Source organism: Odocoileus virginianus, chromosome 17 (assembly GCF_023699985.2).
Source record: "Odocoileus virginianus isolate 20LAN1187 ecotype Illinois chromosome 17, Ovbor_1.2, whole genome shotgun sequence".
NCBI lineage: Eukaryota > Metazoa > Chordata > Mammalia > Artiodactyla > Cervidae > Odocoileus > Odocoileus virginianus.
Window position 1 is genome coordinate 24,200,053 of NC_069690.1, and position 24,173 is coordinate 24,224,225.

The following is a 24,173-nucleotide window of genomic DNA, read 5'->3' on the forward strand; positions in this document are numbered from 1 at the left end:
GGAGGGAGCGGCAACCCCCCTAGGCTGGGTCCAATTTGTTCCCCACTTGTAGCCTTAGGAAGGCAAAGTGGGGACACTCAGAGCCATACAGAGATTCCACTGGGCTTTTGTCTCTTTACTTCTGGAAGTGTCTCTCATCGTAAATTTTCACATATTGCATATTACATGTGGATTTTTTTCTTACTATAAATAACTTTAAAGGACATTTACAATTTTGCTTTTGAACTGATTGGTTCACAAGTAACTAATTTAGTGTTGGTTATGGAAAAATCCCATGGACAGAGGAGCCTGGTGGGCTCTGATCCATGGGGTCACAGAGTCGGACACAACTGAAGCAACTCAGCGCGCGTGCACTAGCTTTCTCAGACATTCTCCTGAATACTGGGCATTCTTGCAAGGTGACTAAAACTAATCTACACGTTGTTTTCAAATGTAAGGAAACCTTTTACATGTTAAAAAAATTATTTATTTATTTGCAGCATGCCAGATCTTTTAGTTTTGGCATATGAGCACTTAGTTGCAGCATGTGGGATCTAGTTCTTTGACCAGGGATTGAACTCAAGCCCCCTTCTTTGGGAGTGTGGAGTTTTAGCCACTGGATCCCCCAGGGAAGTCCTTCCTTTTGCACATTCTAAATATAGCCACTAATGAAGTCAATCTCCAAGTTCTGTCCTGTAAATTTTTAGCATTCTATTAAATTTGTGTTTTTGGTTTTCTTTTCATATTTTGGAACCAATATCTTTTTTCAGGCCTTAAGGACTTTCACAGGCTCTAGGCTCTCCCCTATCACACCTAGTGGATAAGATGACCTCATCTCAGTTCTGCCCCTTGTTAGCTGGTCACCTTGGGGGAGGAGGGCCTGGCCCCTTCTGAGCCTTATTTTCCTCCGTGGGTCTTTGAGGAGCAGAGTGAAGCTGCCACTGCATCCTCTGTTCCGGGATGTCATTTTGGGAATAGGCTGGATAGCAGGTAGAGCCAATCCAGGTGAGTCTAGAGTTTTGACATACAAAACCTAGGGGGCCAGATTCCCCCTACTTGGCAGGTGAGGGGTTAATCAGGCTGGAATCTGAGCCCCAAACTGGGGCCTCCGTTGCCTGAGCAACAGGTGCCTGCTCTGTGCTGTGACTCAGATGGATGTGGGCTTTGTGAGTGGGCTCCAGCCCCCCAGGACTTCCTGCCTATGACGCTGGCTCCTGATTCAAGGCAAGCAGCCTGAGTCACTGCTGGAACTTCTCCCGCCTCCTCCAGCCAGTCATGGGACCTGCCTCCCCCTCCTAGGTGCTGGGACCGTGGGAGAGGACTCTGAGCACAGCAGCCCTGGGATGAAGGATGGGAACACACCCTTCCTGGCTTTTGCGGGTATGCAGGATGCAACCCTCACTGCTCATCCCCTCACTACAGACCAGAGAATCCCCACCACCCAACACTGTGTCCAGCGGAGCAGAACTTCTCACCACTTCTCCAACATCTGCTCTCCTGCTCCTATGCTGTTGTTTATTCTTTTTCCTCCTGCTTTATTCATCTGGGATCCCGCGGTTGACCATGCCCCTTTCCCTGGGAAGACATCCTTTTTCTCTTTGCCTCTATAACTCCACGCTCATCCCTCTGTCTCAGGCCTTATCTCCTGTCTTGTTTGAATTTTGGCCAGTCCTGCCTTCTCTGTGAAGAGCTCTCTAGGAACCTTTTGGGCCACAGACAGTGGGATGTGTTGCTCTTTGTCCGTGCATGCTAAGTCGCTCCAGTTGTGTGTGATTCTTTGCGACCCTGCACTGTAAGCCTGCTGTTCACCCAAACCCACTTCCCTCTTTCTCCTGGCCACACAGATGGACTACATTTCCCAGCTTCCTTTGCAGTGGCATTGCCCTTATGACTGATTGTTCTAACCACTGGAAGGTGACAGCGGATACCCTTGCACTTTCTGGACTAAGACTGTTTTTTCTTTTCTTCTTGGACACACCACGTGGCTTGTGGGGTTAGTTCTCTGAACATGGATTGAACCCTGGTCCTCGGCAGTGAGGGTGTTGAGTCCTAAACATGGGACCATCTGGGAAGTCCCAAGACTTTCTTTTCTTACTTAATGTTATAAAGGTATAATTTATGTACAATGAAATGCACGCTTTACACGTGTGCCATTTGACGGGTGGATGTCCCCACTACCAGATGGATGTAGACCACCACCACCACCACAATCAAGTTATAGAATAGTTCCATCGTCCCAAGGGTTTTCTTGTGAGCTTTTGCAGTAGACCCTCCTCCCACCCCAAACATAGATATCACAGATCTGCTTTCTTAGATCTTAGGTGCCATTTATATGACATCTTAGACTATGATGTCAACCAACCCTAGACTGGTTTGCATAGTTTAAGATGTCATATAAATGCAAATCGCACAACATGAAATATCTGGCTCCCTACTTTTGCTTAAGATAATGTTTTGAAATCCATCAATGTTGTTGTATGTAGCAGTAGTTTTTTTGTTTTGTTTTATCTTTTTGCTGAGTAGGATTCCATTATATGAATCTGCCACAGTCCCATTAATTTTAAGCATTCTGGTAGGTGTGTCATGGTAGTTTTAATCTGCATTTCCTTGATGACTAAAGCTATCAAGCATCCATTTGATGCACTTCTTGGTTGTTTGTATATCTCCTTTTGTGAATGCTTTAAAAACATTCCCTCATTTAAAAATGTCTTCTTATGATTGAGTTCTAGAAGGTCTTTATATAGTCTGGATGCAAACCCTTTGTCAGATATATGGATTACAAAAATGATCTCTCTGTGGCTTGTCTTTTCATTTTGTCAATAGTATCTTTTGAAAGGAGAAAATTTCATTTTATTGCAGGCCAATTAATTGGTTTGTCAATTTTTTTTTTTTTTGATGATTTGTTCTTTCAGTATCTTGTTTAAGAAATCTTTGTCCCAAGTCACTGGATGAAAAACTTAAGAAAACAGATGTATCTTTCCTCCCTCCTTTGTCCTCTTCCTTTGGCTGGAAGCAGATAAAAACAAGGACCTAAAGAGACGGAGAAGCTTTAAGATGAAAGGAGTTGGGGATCTAATCACTGCATGAAGTAGAGTCCCCAGCCAGGAAGGACCACCTTCCTCGGACTGGCCACAGAAGGCAGAAAGGAACGCCTGCTGTGTTTACACCACTAACATTGTGGGTCTACTTTTTACGGTAGATCGGCCTGCCTGGAACTTATATCTCTCCAGTTGTGCAGACAGAGTTCTTAGCCCAGCAGTCCCAGCAGAGTTACTGCCAATGATGAAAGGACCACCGCCACTCATCACTCCTCTCTGTTCCTAAACGTCCCCATTGACCTTCTCCAAAGAGAGCAGATGGTGAACTCCGAGGAAGATTTGCACCCATCTTCACTGAAGGGTTAAGGTGTGGTACCTAAATAGCATTGAGCTGCGTGAGGTGAGGACAGATGGGGTGCTGTGTTCCCCCAACCCCTTGTGAACCCAAAGTGGAGACGTTATGACCTTCAGCCAAACTGTTATCCTCTTCCTCACTATCTGGTCCCCCATTCCCATCGGTTTGCCTTTTGAGTCTGTATGAATGCACATTGCCTTTAATTTCTGGGGACTGTTCCAACTCTGCCTTCTGTGCTGTTATCAAGTCTCTTAGGTTGGGTCCAGTCTTACTCCCCATTGGATAGGGTGTTGTTGTATCAAGTATTCTTATCAGGTCTGCCTTTAGTTTCTTTTATGCTTTACTTTATTCATTTGAAGTTGTATTTATTAACTATAGGACAGAAGCAAAATAACAATCTATAGACTATATGTAAGCTATAAAAACTATTGATACAATGAATACTGTGTATCATCACCCAATATATGGAAAAAAGATTATAAATACCTTTGAAATTCCCTCTTTGTCCTTATCACTTCCCATCCCCTTCCCTTCCCTCCTAGGGGTGATAACTATCCTGAATTTTATGTTTATCATTCTCTAGCATTTGTTTACAATTTCTCCACATGCTTGTGTCTATTTTTTAAAAGTTTTGGCTGCACCTCGCAGCATGTGGGACCTTAGTTCCTCGACTGGGATCAAACCTGTGCTCCCTGCATTGGAAAGCGGAATCTCAACTGCTGGACTGCCAGCAAAGCCCAGCTTATGTCTTTAAATTGTAATATATGGCTAACACTTTCATCAGTAATGTATGAGCTTAATGAGGAATAATTTACATATCCTAAAATCCACCTATTGTGATGGTATGGTTCAATGATTTTTGGGGGTAAATTTGTAAAGTTGTGCAGCCATCACCACTCTTGTTTTAGAATACTTCCCTCTCTCCAAAAAAGATTCCTAGGGCCCTTTTGCTGTCATTAAAAAAGAATACACTCTAGTGGGTATGAAATGTATCTCATTGTGGTTTTAATTTTCATTTCCTAATGAATATTGATACTGAGCATTTTTCATGTCAGTGACTATTCATCTGTCTTCTTTTGTGCCATGTCTTTTCAAGTCTTTGGCCCATTTTTAAAGTTGCATTACTTGTCTTTTTGTTATTGATTAGTAGGATTCCTTATAGATTCTGCACATGAGTCCCTGGTTAGAGATACGTATCATGAATATTTTTCTCAGTTTGTAACCTGTTTATTCATTTTGTTAATAGCATATTCTGATAAGCAGAAATTGTGGTTCGTTTGACTTGTTAATTTTTCTCTTACGATGCACACAGTGAAAGCTGTACTTCTGACATTTCTGGTTAACAAATGTGTGAGCCACCTCCCAACCCCACCCCCACCAAGTAGTTCTCTGTGACATCGGTTGGTGTCCTATAATTTAACTCAGTTCTGACACTCACTGTCTACCTGGAGATAATGCCAGGTTCTACAGGGTAAGGGTTCAGTCCTCCAGGACTTCCCTGCCCAACTTCAGATGCCAGCTGGAAGTCCAGGTCGTCCCCTGTGCTTCTGATGACTCTATCAACTGGAAGTTTCCATGACCTCCTTCTTTAATTAATTTTAATGAATTAATTTGCTAGAGCAGCTCAGGAAAACAGTTTACTTACTAGATTACTGGTTTGTTATAAAAAGAAAATACAACTCAGGAATGGCCAGATGGAAGAGATATACAGAGCAAGATATGTGGAAAGGGGTGCAAGCTTCCATGTTCCTTCCAGCATCACTCCTCTGGCACCTCCATATGTTCATCAACCCAGAAAACTCCCAGGATCTTGTACCTTGGGGATTCTTATAAAGGTTTCATCAAGTAGGCATGACCAATCATTAACTCAATTTCCAGACCCTCTCCGGATTATGCAGGTTGGACCGGAAGTTCTACATTTCTGATCATGGCTTGGTCTTTTGGGTGAACAACCCCATCCAACAGTCCACCAAGAGTCACCTCATTAGAACAAATGACATTCCTATGGCCCAGGAAATTCCAAGGAATTTAGGATCTCTGAGCAGGAAGCAGACACTTATAAGTACATATTTTTTATCGTCTCACATTTTGTCTACCCAAGTCTCAAAGATGTCATCTTGTGTTTTCTCTGTTTTTTCTTCATGGTTCTAGCACTATATTTAGGTCTCTGATCTATCATTAACTCCGTTTTTGCATATACAGTGAGGTAGGAGTTGAATTATTTTCTTTTTCATATGGATATTCAGTTATGCTTTCACCATTAAAAAGAAGACTTTCTCCTAAGGAATTGACTTGTTCAAAACCTAATTGACCATGCATGTGGGTTTATTTTTTTTTGGATGTCCTATTCTGCTCTATTCACCTTTTAGTTTATTCTTGTACCAAAACCATACTGAATTGAATACTGTTGCTTAATAGAAAGTCTTGAAATTAATTTATAGCTCCCAACTTTGTTCTTTTTCGGTACTATTTTGGTTCTTCTAGGTATCTTGAATTGTCATATAAGTTTTACAATCAACTCATCAGTTTCTTCAAAACTCCTTTTGGAATTTAGGATTGTGAGCTATAGATCAATTTACAGAGAGCTGACATCTTAATAACATCAAATTGTCCAATTCATGAACACTATATATCTTTACATTTATTTAGATCCTTAATTTCTCTCCCTGGTGGCTCAGCTGGTAAAGAATCCACCTGCAACGTGTAAGACCTGGGTCCGATCCCTAGATTGGAAAGATCCCCTGGAGAACAGAACAGCTACCCACTCCAGTATTCTGGCCTGGAGAATTCCATGGACTGCATAGTCCATGGGGTTGCAAAGAGTCAGACATGACTGAGCAACTTTCACTTTTAATTTCTCTCAGTAGTCTGTGGTTTTCTGTGTAGTGGTTGCACCTGGATCATTAGATTCATTCCTAGGCATTTGCTTCTATTAATTACATTGCAAATGATATTTTAAAAGTTCTCCTTTTCCATTTTTTGTTGCTAGTACATATAACAATAATTGACTTCTTATATAGTGACATTATATGCTGCAAAGCCAAGAAGCTTATTTATTCTAGTATGTTTTTTTTGTAGATTCTATGTATAAACACAGTTTTTCTGAATAATGGAAGTTTTGTTTTTTAATTTCCAATATTTATTATTTTTATTTATTTTCCTTTCCTATTACAGCATCTAAAGTTTCCAGTACAATCTTAAAGATAATTATCTAATAATTTTGCTATTGATCTTATAGGAAAAACATTCAATGTTTCACTGTTAGGTACAATGCTGTTATCTTTAGGTATTTTAAAAAATGCCTTTCTTAAGGCTTAAAGAAATTTAATCTTAAGTCATTAAGGAATTTCTTAAAGACATTCTTTCATTATTTCCTTTTAAAAAACATAATGGGTGTTGAATTTTGTCTAATGCTTTTTGTGAATCATATAGCCTTTGATTTCCCCATATATGACCAATGTTGTGAATTGCCTTTTTTCCTTTATTCTGTTACTTTTGTGAATTTCATTGATTTTTCATTAATTTCATTGACATTTTTCAAAATTTTTAACTTGATTTTTTCCAGACATTTTCCAAATGTTAATTAACCTGGCATTCCTGTGATAAACACTACTTCGTTGTTATGTGTTTTTATATTTTATATATAATATATATTTTACCAGTATATTTAATATTTTTATAAGGATTTTATTTTCCCCAGTCGTGAAAAGTATTTTTCATGGTTGGTGATCTATAGAAATCTGTAGAAATTCTTTTTTAAAATAAAACTTTTGCCAATTTTTGGTGTTAGAACTATTCTGGCTTTGGGAGTTTGCTCAATAGTGTTATTATTTTTTTCTTAAATGTTTGATAAAATTCATTGGTAAATCAATTTGGACTTGGAATATCTTTGTGGGAAAGCTTTTGATATGTTATACTTTATTTATAACTTTATTTATATACTAAATTTTATTTAGTATATAAAAGGTTTTTTAGATTTATGCTTTCATGTTATGTTAGTTTTTGGTGAGTATGTTTTTCAAGAAGTTTGTCTATTTCACCTGTCAATTTATTGGCATAATGTTGTTCATAATATTCCCTATTGTTCTTTTAATAGATATAGAATCTGTGGTGATATCCTTTTTTAAATTCTTGATATTGTTAATATGTGTTTTCTCTCCTCTTTTTTTAAAATTAGTCTTCTCTGGGAGGCTCTAAATTTTATTAACCTTTTTCAAGAAACAACTTTGGCTCTGCTTATTTTTACTATTGTTTTGCTCAATTTTTATATAATTGGTTTTCTTTCTTCTTCTTATTTCCTGTTTTCTGCTTACATTGAGTTTCATTTGGTCTTCTTTTTTTGCATCTATAGAAGCCGAGATCATTGATTTTATGCCTTTTTTCTTTATAAGTATAGGTGTTTAGAGGTCTGACTTTTCTTTTAACCTCTGCTTTTGCTCTGTCCCCCAAATTCTGATGAGTTTTGCTTTCATTATCATTCAGTTTGAAATATTTTCCAATTTCCCTTGTTATTTTTTCATTGACCCTTGGGTTATTTAAAAGTGTTTTGTTTAATTTACATTTGGTGATTTTCTAGATGGCTTACTGTTATTACTTTTAAATTCAATTTCATCACATCAGAGAATAAGCTTAGGCTTTCAATCTGAAGAAAAATATTTGAGACGTGCTTTATGACCAAGTATGCAGCCTGTCTCAATGGATGTTTCTTGTATCCTTGAAAAGAATGTGAATTCTGTTGTTAGAGTGATCTCTGAATGTCAGTGAGGTCACAGTGCTGGGTGTGTGCATGCGTGCACAGTCACTTCGGTCGTGTCTGATTCTTTGTGACCCCATGGACTGTAGCCCGCCAGGCTCCTCTGTCCATGGGATTTTCCAGGGAAGAATAGTGAAGTGGGTTGCCATACCCTCTTTCAGGTGATCTTCCCAACCCAGGGATCCAACCCGTGTCTTCTGCATCTCCTGCATTGCAGGTGGATTCTTTACCGCTGAGCCACTGAGGAAGCCCCAAGTTGGTGGATGCTGTGCTTAGTCGCTCAGTCATGTCTGACTCTTTGCAAACCCGATGGACTATAGCCCACCAGGCTCCTCTGTTCCTGGGGATTCTCCAGGCAAAAATACTGGAGTGGTTGCCATGCCCTCCTCCAGGGGATCTTTCCAACCCAGGGACTGAACCCAGGTCTCCCTCATTGCAGGCGGATTCTTTACTGACTGAGCCACCAGGAAGCCCAAGAATACTTGAGTGGGTAGCTTATCTCTTCTCCAGGGTATCTTCCCGACCTAGGAATCGAACTGGGGTTTCCTGCATTGCAGTAGATTCTTTACCACTGAGCCATCAGGGAAGCCTCAAGTTAGTGGATAGTATTGATCAAGTCTGTATTCTTACAGGTATGATGAGTGTGAGGATAGATTAGGACATGCTCTGTTTTGGTGGGATTTGCTGATGATTTATTTGCAGGGAACTGAGTTTTGGTGTAAACACTTATTCAAGATTCATACATGTCACGATAAGAGTTGATCTAAACCAGCAGATGAACAGAGTGAGCCTAGGCTAAGATTGCTTGGTTTGTTTAATTCACCTACTTGCTACAGACCCACTGTATGTCTATCCTATCTCTGGGGAGCTCAAGGAAAGATGGTAAGCTTTCATCAGGAGGCAAGGTATTGCCCTTATTGCCCTGTGATTAAGCAAGCCCAACTCCCATTTCCTTTAGAGCTGAGCATGCTCAATGAGGCAGGGTCCACTCGAGTGGCTTAGATGAGGGACTTGATTGCCTTGGCACTGAGCATGCTCAGTGGGCAGTGATCTGCTCACCTCTAATAGTTGATGTTCTGCGTGATTGTTGGAGTCCAGGAGTTGTTAAAATTCCATTGTCACAAAGTGGCAGAGTTTAGCATTATCAGCACCAAGCGTTCATTGTTCAGATGGGGAACCTGAAGACCAAAGAAGGACAGGGAGTTGGTGAAGGTCATACCATAAGTTGGTGCCAATGCAGGAATAAGTATTCAGGTCTCTTGTTTCCTCTCCAGGGCATGGCCTATTACACTATTTCAGCCATGGGCTGGAACCTGAGAGAGTCCACCATGGCTGACTTCTTAAGGGTATTTAAACAGAGAGGATCCAGATGCAGTTTTCCTTTGGCTTCTTATTTCAGGAAACCTTCTCTCTTTTCCCCCCAACATCCCTGTGAAAAGAGCAGGTGGGAGGAGAAGGGAATGGCCATGGCCATTTCGCTGTCTCTTGGCAGTGTTGGAACCCCCATGAATTGTTTCCTCTGGGGACTGGTTTGTTCAGGGCTGAGGTCACAGTTTGGGAATAGGAGCAGAGGGGAGTGCTGCCCAGAGATTTGTGGCTTAATTGCCCCGAGTGATTGAGAAGGCGAGGATGAGCAGGAAACCCTCTGGGGGAATGGGTAATTGTTTGTGTACAGAACTCATACTGCGCTTGTTACAACATGTTTGCAAGCTGTCATGTATCTATCGGTGGTGAGCGTGCATACGTGCATGTTTTAGTTACAGCAATTTCTTCATCCTATCTCTCAATCTGTCGGAAAGTGGTGTTGCCACAAAGGCCTGATGGTTTGTTTTTTCTGCTTAAGCAAAACGTAAATTATCTGGCCCATTAATATCTGGGTGCTTAAATCTGTTATTAGAGGAGAAAAGTTAAAATCCTGCACCAAGATGAATGTTTGCTTTTAAGGTGATTAATAATGAGCAGCTTCTGGCACATTCATCACTCTGCTAGTGGCCTCAGTCGGGAAAGAAGGAAGGAAAAAGACCAGGAATATTGTGGGTCTGCTGCTCAGTGCCTCACCCCAATGACCCTTTCTATCATCTCCCTTCCTCCGGAACCTTCACTGGCTCCCTACTGTCTTTGCGGTAAAAGCCAAATTTCCAGCTCTAGTGATGGCTCCATCCTATCTGCCTTCCTGGAGCACCTTCCATGTGCCCAGCCCTGCTCTGTGGGGGAGGCAGGAGAAGGCGGGGAGGTACCTCTGCTCTCAGAGAATTTTCTGGGCACTAACAGAGACAGGAGCAGCTCACGGAGAGGCATCAGTGCCCTCAAGAGAGGGTGAAGGAGTTTGGTGTTAGATTGGTAGAAACCGACAGCAAGGGCTGTCAGAGCCAAGAGAGGGAGAAGTCGGTGTACTGGGCTGGATGGTCAAGGAATGCTTCCTGGAGGGGGTGGGCCTCACCTGGGCCTTGGGAAATGAGAACCTGTGGATAATCACAATCAAAGATACTGGTTATTAAGTACCAACACCTCACCTGTTGTGCTGTTCTCAGACTCATCATACTGGATGGACTTAGCATGACCAGGACCACCAGGTATCTGGGGGAAATCTAGTGACAGAAAAAGAGGGAGGCAAACAAAATCACGATAAATGTATAATGCAACCCCCACTACTACCATCATCCTTTAGTGGAGGAGGTGTCTCTTGTTTTTAATCTGCCGAAGACTTATCCTCCCTGGGAGACTCTCTTCTTCCTTCCCCTGTAGTTCTGGTGGAACTGTCAATCCCAGTGTTTCCTGTACAACTCTGCCCACAGGGATTGGTTCAGAGGGAGGGCATGTGACTCAAGCAGGACCAATCAGATTTCTCCTATATGGGATGGTCAGATAAAATACAGGATGCTCAATGAACTTTGAATTTCACATGAAAAACAAATAATTCTTGTAAAATAAGCCTGTCACTAAAGTGCATGGGGCACATTTATACTAGAAAACTGCTTATTGTTGATCTGAAATTCACTCATTGGGCATTCTGTAATTAGAAAAAGTCTGGCCATCTTCTGTGGAATTTGCTCCGGTACTGGGGGCAGTAGGGTCTCCCTTTTACAGTTTGAGTTTATATGTGACTTCCCATATTACCTTCTCTAATTGGATCTCCACATTTTTCTCTCTTATATTTAGTGCCTTTTTGGTGCTTACCACACTCTCTAATCTCTTGAATGTAATTTTTTGTATATACGTTTAATATCTATGTCAGGGGTCCCTGATATAATGTGAGTTCCACAAGGCAAAGGTCCTATCCAAGTGGACTCCAACTGTCCGTCAAGATTTATTTGTGAGGATTCTTGAGTCTTCATTTGATAAGTTTCTCCAGAGAGGCTTTCTATTTGCTTTGACAGTGCCTAAAATCATTCCTTGAGGTTTTTGAGACCTCACAGGTAGTATAATTTTTTTTTATTTTTTAGGTAGTGTAAGTTTGGATCTCAAAGTTGTGGAAGAGGTAGCTTGTATTTACAAGAAACTTTTCCCCTTTAACCAGTGCCAGGGTCAAGAGAGATGAGTTTCCTTGCTGTCTCTTGTGGAAATCCTGCCTTATTTCTTATTCACTTTCTGAGTGTGTAGCCCTTTGGGATCGAAGCTTTAAGTAGGGATTTCAAATCAGAACTCCTGCCTTGGGCTGTGTTTGGGTTTTATCTACCATCCCCTCCAACCTCCTGTGGTCTTCAGTGAAGAACTTCAAAGTCTCTGGGGTTTAGCAGAAACCCTCAGGGAGAAAGCCGACTTTAACACTCATTTTCTTTCCAGACTTCTTATTTCCCTTTATTTTAGGGCTTTGTAGATTTCTTACTTTTGTGCCAGCTCAGTAATGCATTTAAATAGATTAAAAAAAATTCATCCAACCATTTAGTAGTTTCACTTGGGAGAGTCCTTCATGGAAATCAGATCGGTGCTGCCGTTGGAAACAAACCATCATGTTATTTGTTATCAACTCAAGCTAATTTCTGATTAAAACCACTGTGTGTGTGTGTGTGTGTGCGCGCGCGCGCCCAGTCAGTCCTGTCTATTTGCAACCCCATGGAACTGTTCCCAACAGCCTCCTCTGTCCCTGGAATTTTCCAGGCAAGAATATTGGAGTGAGCTGCCATTTCCTTCTCCAGGATCTTCCCGACCCAGGGATTGAACTCATGTCTCTTGTGTCCGTTGCATTGGCAGGCAGATTGCTTACCACCAGGGCCATTTGGGAAGCTACCATGAGCTTTGTCAATCCAGGTGTCCTATTTTTTCCCCCTCTTTGGTGAAGGGAAGGGCTCTCTACTGCCAGCGCATGAGCGTGGGGTGGGGATACCTGGTCCAGTTCTCCTTTCCATAGGGGAACGTGGTCCACCTGAATGACCACTGAACCATCCCTCAGATCACAAGGCAGTTTCAGGTCTGGTGACTCTTGTCAGTAGTGTTGTATCTCTCTAGGGGCTGTACCAGCACCCACCAGGGCCTGGAGTCACAGAGAAGTACTCATTCCCACCAGGCAGAGGGTGGACAGCTCTGGACAGGGTGGACGAGGACCCTCAGTTGGGGGTCCTTGTCTAGTGACTGATACAGGGGCTGGCCCTGATCACCTGGATTCTAGGGAATGGCAGGGATGAGGACAGTCTTGGCTGTGGGCCTGCAGCTGAGCTGAGGCTCTGAGAGCTTAGGGCTTGACGTAAGGGCCCGGGAACCTGGTGAGTGAGTAAGTCTAGGGGTCAGAGAGTCCAGCCTGTGGCCTGGGGCAATGAAGGGGGGCTGTTCTGAAGAATCAGATGTTGCTGGCTCAGAAAGTGAGCACAGACCCTGTAGTAACTGAGGATGTTCATAGACTGGGGGAGGAGGCGCCTTCTATCGTTCTCTGGGTTTCTTTGAAGGTCAACCCAGGATTCAAACTTTGGGTGGCCTCATTCTCCCCATCCCCGTTCCTTCTCTCCCTTTCTCTCTGTCCTTCCCTTGCTACCTTCCTTTAGCTTAAACATCCATTAAGTTTTTACTTACTTAAAAATAACACTCATTTTTCTTTCCTTTTTTTAAAAAATAAAAGTGATATATGTTTGCTATAGAAAACTTAGAACATGTAGAAAAGTACAAGGAGGTAGTTATTGTTTACCCCAACTATTATTTATAACTATTATTTATATTTTGATGTATATATTTATATCTTTACCACATATAAATAGTACATACATAGTTTAATAATTTCTATTGTAAAATTTAAATTTGTTATAAAATTGAATAGTCTGTGGCATTATTTTATAGACTGTTTTTTTCCCCATTTGTTCTATTATGAAATATTGTATATCTCCAAGTGTTCTTTGAAAAGATTATTTCGAATGGCCCATGTGTAGATGGAATGTGTATTTCGAATGGTTCCATTGTGTAGATGGAATATCAGGTATTAATCAAGTATTCTGCATTTGAATGCTTTCTGACTTTTTCAGTCTTGCAAATAGTTCCTTGAGGGACCCTCTTGTGCATAAATTTTTATGTGTAGCTCTGATTTTTTTCCATATGCATATATTGCTGTGAATGGAGTTGCTACTTAATTTTTTGGTACTTTTGATAATCACACGATGTTGTTCTACAATCATATGATATATATTTATATGTACATATGTCACATCAAATGCCAAGCAATACTGTATTCTGCAGAATTGTGCACTAAAAATGACATGACTTCTGGGGAAACCATGGTTAAGGCAGACCACTCAAGATTTATGCTACATTGTAACTGCAACACTAATAAACAATAACACTCCTAATAAAAATGCTATTTAAAAATTAATTAAGTATCCAATAAATAGTGCTACAATGGCATTGCTCGAAAAGTTGCTGGCTGGAAAGGGGTGTAAGGAAGGATAGCGGATGATAAATTACCGTGACAAGGACAAAATGTATAAAGATGCAGAATCACCATGTAATAAGCACTTTCAAAGCACAACAAGCAGCCAAACCCAGCCATGGGGAAGAGCACGGTTGAGTGGCCATGAACTACATCCCACTAGGGCTTCCTGAGCTCAGCTGTGAGAGCATCCTTTTGGGTTCAGCTGCTGGTTCTTGGTGGCTTAAAACATAACCTTTTGGGAAGAATTGCATATGAATCAATGCAACCTCCGGCTTCTATTCACATCCTTACTTTTTCTTCCAGTTGCATCCGACCTCATTCTCAGTGTAGAAACATAGGCTGCAGCTAACAGTCTAGATTGCGAAATTGCAGCCCAGAAAGGCTGCACAATTGACATCCACTGATAGTGTGGAAAAGTCCTTAATTGTAGTCTACACAACACTGAGTATTTGGACCTTTTTACATTTTTGCCAGTTTGATAGATTAGACTTGGGATCTCATTTTAAAATGTGCATTTTTTAATTACCAGAGAAATGGACTATTTTCATGTGTTCCCTAGCCAGTTATATGTCCTCTGTGAATTGTGAGGGCCTGTCTGATGCCTGTTTTTCTATCAGAGTGTTTGTATTTTTCTTATTGATCTTTCTTTATATATGAAGGTTATTAATCCTTTTTCTGTCATGATGCTGTCAAATATTTTTCTCAGCTTGTCATTTGCTTTTCAGTTTTGTTTATGATTCTTTTGAGGTACAGAAGTTTGAAAATGTTGTCATGAAATCTAAAGCTCTCTTCTTTTACTGTTTTCCCCATTGCTTTATGCTTGGAAAATTCTTCCCTGTTCAGTAATCAGTTAAATATTTATGAATATTCTCTTCCAGACTTTTATTCTGTGCCAGTTTCTTTTCTTATATTTAATTTTAAAAATTAGTCTTGGACTTATTCTGTTGGTTAGTGTGATGTGATGATCTAATAATTTCTCCCATATCCCAGTTATCCCCAAAATTTAAAAATTGTATGTATTCCTGTAAATAATCTTCTCATATTTCCCATAGTATATATTAATCTCTTCTTGTTACCAATTAGGCCCATTTAAGGTTGACATATCCTATTGCATTAATCTGTATGGCAGTATTTTCCCTATTTTAGTTATTATAGATTTATATGCTTTTAAAAATATATATTTAATTTGTTATTTATTTATTTGGCTGCATTGGGTCTTAGTTGAGGCATGTAGGATGCAGGATCTAGTTCCCTGATCAAAGATGGAACCTGGGCCACCTGCATTGGGAATGCAGAGTCTTAGCCACTGGACCACCAGGGAAGTCCCAGATTTATATACTTTAGGTATTTAAATATCTCAGAGTGCAATGTCTCCTTACCCTTTTTCACCCAAAGTTTTCTTAGCTAAGAATTTCACTGGTTTCTTCTTCCAGATAAGCTTAAATTTATTCATTGGGAAATTTTATTAGGGTTGTGTTAAACCACGAGTCAGCACTTTTTTTTTCCTTTTTGGTAATGGGCCAAATACAAAATATTTTAGATTTTTGTGGGCTACATGTAGTCTATAGTTCTTCCTCCTCCTATTTATTATTTTTTACATTTTTTCCCACAGATGTAAAATATAAAACCACAGTTTAAGGGCTGTAGAAAAACAAGCTGTGGGCTGGGTTTGGCCTGCAAGCTGTAGTTTGCTGAGTCCTAATTTAAACCAATTGAATGGTCTTGATAGGGCTGCTGTAACAAAGTACCAGGTACTGGGTGGTTTAAACCAACAGAAATTTATTGTCCTACTGTTCTAGATGTTAGAAGTCTGAAATTAGTGTATCAGCAAGCCTGTGCTCTCTCTAAAACCTATATGGGAATCAGTCCTTCTTGCCTCTTCCTGGCTTCTGGTGGTTTGCTTGCTCTTTGGTGTTCCTTAGCCTGCAGTTGCATGACTCCAGCCTCTGCCTCTGTGGTCACCTGGCGTCCTTCCAGTGTGTCTCTGTTTTCACAGGGCTGTCTTCTGATAAGGACACTAGACTTACTGGATTACACTTTACTCCAGTGTAACCTCCTTTTGACTAATTATATCTTCAATATCCCTATTTCCAAATAAGGTCATATTCTGAGGTTCTGAAGTTAAGACTTCACTATATCTTTTTAGGCAGGATACAATTCAACCCATAACGTAAATAAATTTGGGATGAGTACAAGTTGAGTAGAGTAGAAATAGAGAGTGCCAAACCTAACCACTCAACCACTAGGGAGCATCAAATAGACTAGAAATAGATATCTTTTCAATATTGAATATTTCCATCCAAGATTATGTATGTGCTCTATGTTAATTATTTTTGTAACATCAAATCATCCTTGCAAACCTGGTTTATCCCTATATATTCATCAGTATAATTTTAAATTTGTCTTGCCACTATTTTCATAGGAATTTATATCTACCTTCGTAAGCAAGCTCAATCTTTAGTTTTCTTTCTTTTTATGCTATGTTAAGTGTTATTGAGACCATGGTTCCTCCGTAGAATGAATAACTTCATTTTCCATAGTTGTCTACATGGTGAGAGCAGTTTATGTAGCATGGGAATTAATGTTTTCAGGAAAGTCTGAAAGACTTCACCAGTAACACCACCGGATCCTCTGGCCTTTTTTTGGCAGATAAATTTTTGACGGCTCTACAATCCCTATATGGCTACTTCTCCTTCTCAAAGCAGACATATTCAGAGCTGAGTCATTAGAACACCAGGCTCAGAGCTCTAAAAATGCACTCCTGCACCTGGATATACAAAAGGTGCACAGGTACTTGATCCTGAACTCAGAGAATGGCTTTGAGGTCAAGCTGATGGGCTCTGATGTGGGCAGTTCCCGCTGCAGAGTGTTTGTTGATGCGAGGTATCAGGAGTTCACCTGCAAGTGCATTAGCCTGACTGTTGCTGACCTAGATAAATCTGTGTACCCTGGAGCAAGTGTGCAGTGGTCAGAGGGAGCATGGGTGGGAAACTGAATGTGTTATACTCTGCCAATGGATGGTACTCCAGCAATCACTGAAGCAGCAAACTGGGGTCAAGGGCTGCAGAACCTAGCTACCCTCTTCAGTTTCAGTAGGAACCTGCCAACTCAGCCAGCCATCTTTCTAGTCCAGCCTAGCACACCAAGGGCTTGCCTGTTTAAACACTAGTCCTCACCATGTTTCCACGCCCTCCACGAGGCATGGAGTGCACCTACTCCCATTGGGTACCCACCGGCAATTGTGTGTGGAACAGCCCATCAGAATATCGGATTTCTGGCCACTCTTTGGAGCTGCTGCAATCCAATATGTTTTCCCATATGTTTGAACCTTTCTGAAATTCTTCCATCTGTTTCTGGGAAATGTGAAGGAATGTAATGATCTTTTCTGGGGTTATTAAACCGACAGCTGTTGTCATTAATAGAGGACATTCTTTACTGCAGTGAACAAACGCCAGTCATATCTTTAGCCTGTCGTATACGCTCTCAGTTAATGACTAGAGCGTTTGTCTCAAGGCTGGGGTTATGAACATGGGTGGGGGGGTTTCTGTTGCCAGCTTTGAAGATGATTCATCTTCAGACTGTGAATGCCCTCACTTCTTTTCTGTACTCTAGGCAGCTTTTGAGGCAAAATGTATAATTGGAAAAAAACAAAATCCGATCCGCTGCCAGCCGTTGGCTTTCTTTGAAAATGAAGGAGCTTGAGTGCTGAAAAGGAAAGATTACATTTTACTGTGTGTTTCAAATTACGGTTCATTTTTTAGTAGAATGGTAGAGGCAGAGAAAAACCAACTTTTATAGTTTGAATTGAAGGTTATCTACACTGTCGTAGACTGGGACCTGGGAAACAGGACTGGGCACACAGAGAAAGACAACAAGGAAGAGAGGGATCTGCCTTCCACCTGTCCCCTGGGTGGAATGGGCTTTGCTGACTGATAGCCTTAAGGATTGATCTTCCGGGTTCAGCTAGCCTCATAGGGCCTGGTAGCAGAGGGATGGAGGAATTTATTATCTCACCAGGTAAGATTCCAAGATGCAGAAGGTGGTAGGTGGAGTAGGGAGGTGATGCAGTATCTGGGTACAGCCACCCCAGGCGACCTTGTCTAGATCTGCCAGGTTCTCCAGGAGGGGTCCTGGAAGAGTTGGGGCAGATAAAACCATGTTTAGGCCCTGAGAAGCTGGGGTATAAATGAGTAGTGATCAGAGAAGGAACCAAGAAGACCACCTCTACAAACGGGCACTTGGCAGTGGACCCAGGCCCCAGATCCTCCTCCCTGCCCCCCTCCAGCTGCCATTCAGGTCCATCAAGAGCCCGTGGTGAAGCTGGGGGCTCAGTGGTTGGCTCTGGATCTTGGATTCGTTCAATGGGAAGGTTCTGGCGTCTGTGACAGGAGATCTGACAGGTCAGGAGAGTGAACCTGCTTTACTGCCTGATGCCTGAGGTTTCCGCTTGCTCAGGGAATGAGGACCCAAACCCACAGCAGGAAGCTGAGAGGACCCAGCAGTCAGGAGTCAGGGAGACGAAGTGGGGAAGGGAGGGGACAGTGGGCACCATAGGGTCACTGCTGCTCTCCTCCTCTAGTGATAGAAGGTCTCCTCTGATACCTCATTCATCCACCCATTCAAAACCCTGAATGGAGTACTTTCATGGACTGACATTTTGCTCAGTCCTGGGAATATCAAGGGCCTGAGGCCTGCCCCCAGGAGCCTGCAGTCTAGCAGGGAGGCAGACATTCAGACCACATGGTGCCATTGTGTGGTGGCTGCTGGGTAGGGGCACATGCAGGGTGCAGTGAGGCATGGAGAATGGGTGTTAATTAACACCTGTTTTGGTGGATCAGGGAAGGCTTCCTGGAGGAGGCAACATCTCAGCCGGATACAAGAGGGCAAATATAATCCATCCAGTCCACAGCGCGTGGGGGAAAGTTTTGCACAGAAAAGGCAGCAACAAAAAAGCCCCACAGTGAGTAGGACACTGGAGTGGGAATGTAAGGTGTGAGTTGGGAGCAGCCAGAGATGAGGCTGTGTGGGAACCAGATTCTTGGGTGGGCTTTATAACTCGACCTCACCTGAATTTCTAGGCTTGCAGCTTACAATAATGTTTATAATTTGCTGTGATTTTCCTGTTGGCTTTACACTCTACCCTATATGCCAATTAGAATATAAAAATCTAGCAAAGTGTACATAAAAGAGATGTGGGTATTTGCTTGTGAACTGGCTGCTCAGCTTGGAGATTTAACAACTTCACAGTGTCTCCATATCTTATGGGGAGAAAAGAAAGGAAAAAACCATCTCTTGGCATGATTGCCTTTGTTACCATAGGGCCCCCTCCAGGATCAATCCTTTAGGGGTGACTTCTCTGCAGGAAGGGGTCTATCCTGTGATATTTCATGTCTCATCTCTTCCCAGAGTGCTGGACACAAAGATGGCCTCAAAGTGTTTCTCTCCCTCTCAAGTTTCCAGATGATGTTGTGCCAACCATTTGTCACTGGGCAGAAGCTGGGGCCTGGATGTTTCTGGTTGGAGGATTCAGACAGCAGCATTCCCTGCCTCCCACAACCCACTACAGGCTCCTTTGTAATCTCTGAATTTGCACGTGGGCGTAGAGGTGCCTCTTGAGAAAATCCGCCCCCGCCCCAGATTTCACATGAAGTCTCTGGAGTTGGGAGGGATTTATAGACATCAAATAAAATATTTCTCAAAGTCAAGCAATGCTTGAATCCCCTTTTAAAATGGAAATATTTTCAAAGAACCCTTCCCCCACTTTTGTTGAGTCAAGTAATTTCTATTATAATGTTACTTAAGTACATACCAACATGAAGGCTAGAGTAAAAGCCTTCTGCTTATGGCTCTCATATGACTATAAAAGCAAAACAAATGGACAAATTATAGAATGGAAAACTACAAAATCAATAAAATTCAAATTAACAGCATTAATTTAATGGGATGTCATTTTATCAAACCTAAATCACCACGCTGCCCATGAGCAGGGACTGAGTGGGCGGTGCAGCCCTTGAGAGCCTGGCAGGCTTGCAGGAGCTATTTTCCAGCCCCCTTGGTTACAACTCCATGGAAGGGATGTCTTTGGTCTTGCCTTGGCCCAAATGCATCATCCACAGAACATGCAGCCCTCTGTCCTTTTCTTCTTAGCCTGATGTCATTAGCAAAAATAAAATATAACATGGTACCTAAAAGATGGAAAACTATTTTGAAGCCCTGTCCCCTGTCCCCAGCATTCAGGAGGAAGTCAAGAACACTAAGAAACAGACCGATCCTGGCCTTATGGAGCCAGTGGAGAAAACCAGACTTACTTGTGGAAGCATCAGCCACACAAAACTGCCAACCATATGATGTGATCTGGGCCCCAGCACTGAAGTGCCTGAGAAGAAGAGGTCAGATAGACATGGACGATCAGGGAGATAACGGTGGGGACTCTGGGGACAGAGCTGGCTGTGTCACTGGGGTGGGGAACTCCGTCTCTGGCTCTGTCCAGGAGGAGCCACCTCCCGTGGGGGCTTTGGCCAGGATGCTGCCTGGAAGGGTAGGGATGGTCTGCCCTGTGGCACTCCTGCATGCTACTTTCATTCATCCCTGCGTCCTTCCCCTGACACTCAATGGGGCGGCTCTCAGACCAGGTCGCTCCTCCGGGAAGGTTAAGCCAGGAGAATTCAGCCAGTACCAGTAGCATCAGCCCAAACAACAACAATGACAATAAAGGTTTATTTAAACAATAAGCATTTACGTACCAAGTCCCTGAATGAGGTATTGAGTGTGGAGCAATATCGAGTATCCAACGAGAAAGACAATCCTGTGAACAGACCACTGCAGTATGAGAGGAAAACGTGATGAGCCCTTGACAAGAAGGAGGGCAGTTAGTCCTGCTTGCATATGGGCAGAATCTAGGCAGGCTTATAAGAGGAGGTGGCCTCTGAGGGCCGGGTAGAATCTGGAAAGGTGGAGATGAGAGAGGAGAATCTAGAGGGGTGGCTGCAAGAAATCCCGAGAACATAGGGGCTGGAGTCTGGCTTAGGAGAGAGAGGCCAGTCATGGAAGGGCACAGAAGCCTTAGAACTGGTAATGGAATTGTGCCATAGAGGACAGTGATGGCCAAACAGAGGGACTGGGGGTGTCTCCGACAATCAAGGCAGAGCCCTTATGTTTTCCAGGCCTGGACTGACCCCATCTGATCAGTGAGCTGGTTCCATCCCTCTGGGAGTGTGGGCAGAGGGCTGCAGGAGAAGAGGCAGGAGGTGAGGACTACCGTCTAAGAGATGAGACAAGGCTGTGGACCAAGCGGGCAGCCCTGGATGGACAGAAAAGACATGAGGTGACTGCAACCCACGGCTTCCCATCCCCTGTTTGCTCCTGGTCCGCAGATTTGAACACATGCTTCAAACTTCCTTCACCAGTCTCAGGGGCTGGAGATGCCCCCACCTTACATCTGGGAAGAGGTTTCAAAGAGAAGGTTCTTGGAGGATACTCATTACAATCACTATTTGCCACCCTAATCATATCTCCTCCCTCCAAGAAATTCTGATACGTTTTACCTGCTCCCTGTCCCAGTCCGGCAGTCTACTGTCTCAAGGGCCCACCCTGCCCACCCAACCTGACCCTGATCTGGAGAACAAAAGCATTACTAAAGATGGACTGAAGTGCCAGATCCACACCAGGAAGCAGTTTAATGGACAGTTAGCATCCCTCTTCCATAGGTTTGGCTACAAGTCATAGAGCATGAGGTTCTTCATGGTCAGTAAGGAGTTAGGAGAACGCCTTCTGAGAAAGGGGCTCCTCAGGCTCACGATGGGCATCCAGGTGCCACTGGGTTTGCTAATCCTCTTCCCTGTGCCCCACTCCAGGCTTCTCTGGGAAGGCAGCAGGCACCCCTGTGTACTGTGAGCATCCGAGCCCAGCCACACTGCACCGTTGCCTTGTGGCCTCCACTAGGAGCTGCTGGAGGCTGGAGACAGTCATCTGTATCTTGGTGGGATGCCCCCAGCACCTGGCATGGAGTAGATGCCCCATCAATGTTTGCTGAATTGAACTGAATTGAAAGTCTTAGTATGTCGGTGATGGCTTCAAGTTCAGGCTCCAGGCACAGTTGGCATCGACTATGTTTCCATTGTTCAGCATCTCTGCTTTCATCAGGGCAGCCAAGGGGTGTCCTTCTGGCTCTCAAGCCCTCCCCTTTGCAAAGCCCCTGCTGCCCATTTTACCCCGTGGACCACTTAACTTCACTTTCCTGGTCCTTAGTGGTCTGCGCTGACTCTGCCCGTACATTCTTCGATTCTGTTCTGGGTCTGCGTTTGTCTGACCTGGATTTTAGCTGTGATCGAAGAGACTTTGTCCTGCTCCAGTTTCTCTTTGAATCTACAGATGTGTGACACGTTTTCCTCCTGTTTAGCACAGTGAATTCACTCTTCTAGGGGAGCAATGTGCGTGTGTGTGTGTGTGTGTGTGTGTAGAGGAATAATGTTTGCTGTTTAACCACATCCTGCCCACTGCTGTTGGTGGTGCCTTCTGCCTCTCTGGTAGGAAGGTCGTGCTGGAACTGATCTTACAGCTCTCTTTGCAGAACAGACATGCTTAAAATAATTAGTATATAATCGAGATCATTAAAAATAATTTTCCAAGTGTTTTTAATTCATGCTTTGTGTAAGACTGAGAAAATATCATCTATCCATCTCAAAAATATGAGAATGATGGTGGTTTATCTTTTAGGTGGATGGTAGGGCTGATGGTCGTTGGAGATGGTGGTAAACCCCCTCCCAAGATGCCTTCTCGTCTTTACACCATGCTGGGTGTGTCACATGCACTCCAGCACTTATGGATTCTGTGAACTTGGCTGGTTGGGAAGCTGAACTGTTGCCCAGGCACACAGGGGCAGGTGGGGAGGGGGAGGTTTCTGCAGAGCCATCCAGAGATGCAATCTCATCTGTCTTCTATAGTCAGAGCTGGGTAGTTTCTCAGGACTTTCCTTTAAACTCATGTGAAACCAACTTTTCTTTCCCTGTCTGGTTTTAGGGAACAAAAGCTCAGTTCCTATGACTCTCACCCCTGCATTCATTTATTCTTCCTGTGAATATTTATTGAGAACCTGTTATGTGCCAGAGCACTTTCAAAGGGCCAGGGACACACAGCAAGTGAACAGAACTGATCAAAACCCCCTGCTCTCTGGAGATCGACAAAAAAAAAAAGGGGGTCATGAGAGAACTTTCTGGGGGGAGGTAATATGCTGTATCTTGGTAAACGTTTGGGTTATAGAGGTATATGTGTTTATAAAAACTTGTTGAATGATACCCTTGAAATTTATGCTGTCACTTTCTGTAAACTTTGCCACCAAAAATACAAAAGGATTGCACACAAATACTGAATTCTGGTTGTTGATATGCATTCTGAATGTTTAGGGGTGAAGGGTACTAATGTCTGCAATTTACTTTGAAGTGAAACAAAAAATAAGATGGCATGATGGCTGGATAGAGAAAGATAGAGTGATGGTTAGACATTTGCTAAGGCAAATGTTGCAAAATGTTAACGGCTGTAAATCTGGGTGGTGGGTATATGAGAGCTTATTGTGCAATTTTTTTCAACTTTCCTTGTCTGAAAATTTCCATACTGAAATGTCAGAAAAATAAAATAGAAATGAGTTAAACATGAAAACCAAAAAGTCTGAAGTCATCTCTGCCCCAGCCAAGTTTGCAGTTGAGTGGAAGGAGAAAAACAGTATCTAGTATTAGATGATGAAGGTGATGAATGCCTTAAAGACAAACAAAGCAGGGGATGGGATGGGGAATACTGGGGTGTGTGGGAGGCACAAGTGATTTAAAATAAGGAAGGCCTGAGCTGGTGAGGGAACTGGTTGTGGGGGAACCTGGGAGACCATTTCATGCAGGGGGCATAGCACCTGCAGAGGTCCTTAGGTGTGTGGCATGCTCAAGAAACCAGGGGGCCAGTTGGTCAGCAACAGAGGGAGTGAGGAGGATGAGGCTGGAGAGGCACTTGGGCCCTACGGGTACCATGATAACCTTGGCTTCTGTTCTAAGGGAGATGGGGAGGGACATCCCTGGTGGCCCAGTGGATCGAACTCCACGTTCCCAATGCAGGGGCCCAGGTTTGATCCCTGGTCAGGAGACTAGATCCCACATGTCGCAACTAAGAGTTCACATGCCACAACTAAAGATACTGCATGCTGCAACTAAGACC

At 42.8% G+C, this 24,173-nt stretch overlaps 1 long non-coding RNA gene across 1 annotated transcript; it reads left to right on the top strand.

Moving 5' to 3' along the window:
* Positions 1-1,131: 1,131 nt before the first annotated feature.
* Positions 1,132-21,425, top strand: LOC110130690 (uncharacterized). The gene is made up of 3 exons (XR_002311933.2): positions 1,132-1,359; positions 20,207-20,365; positions 21,140-21,425. It is a non-coding gene; the product is annotated as an uncharacterized lncRNA (long non-coding RNA).
* The last annotated feature ends 2,748 nt before the right edge of the window (positions 21,426-24,173 follow it).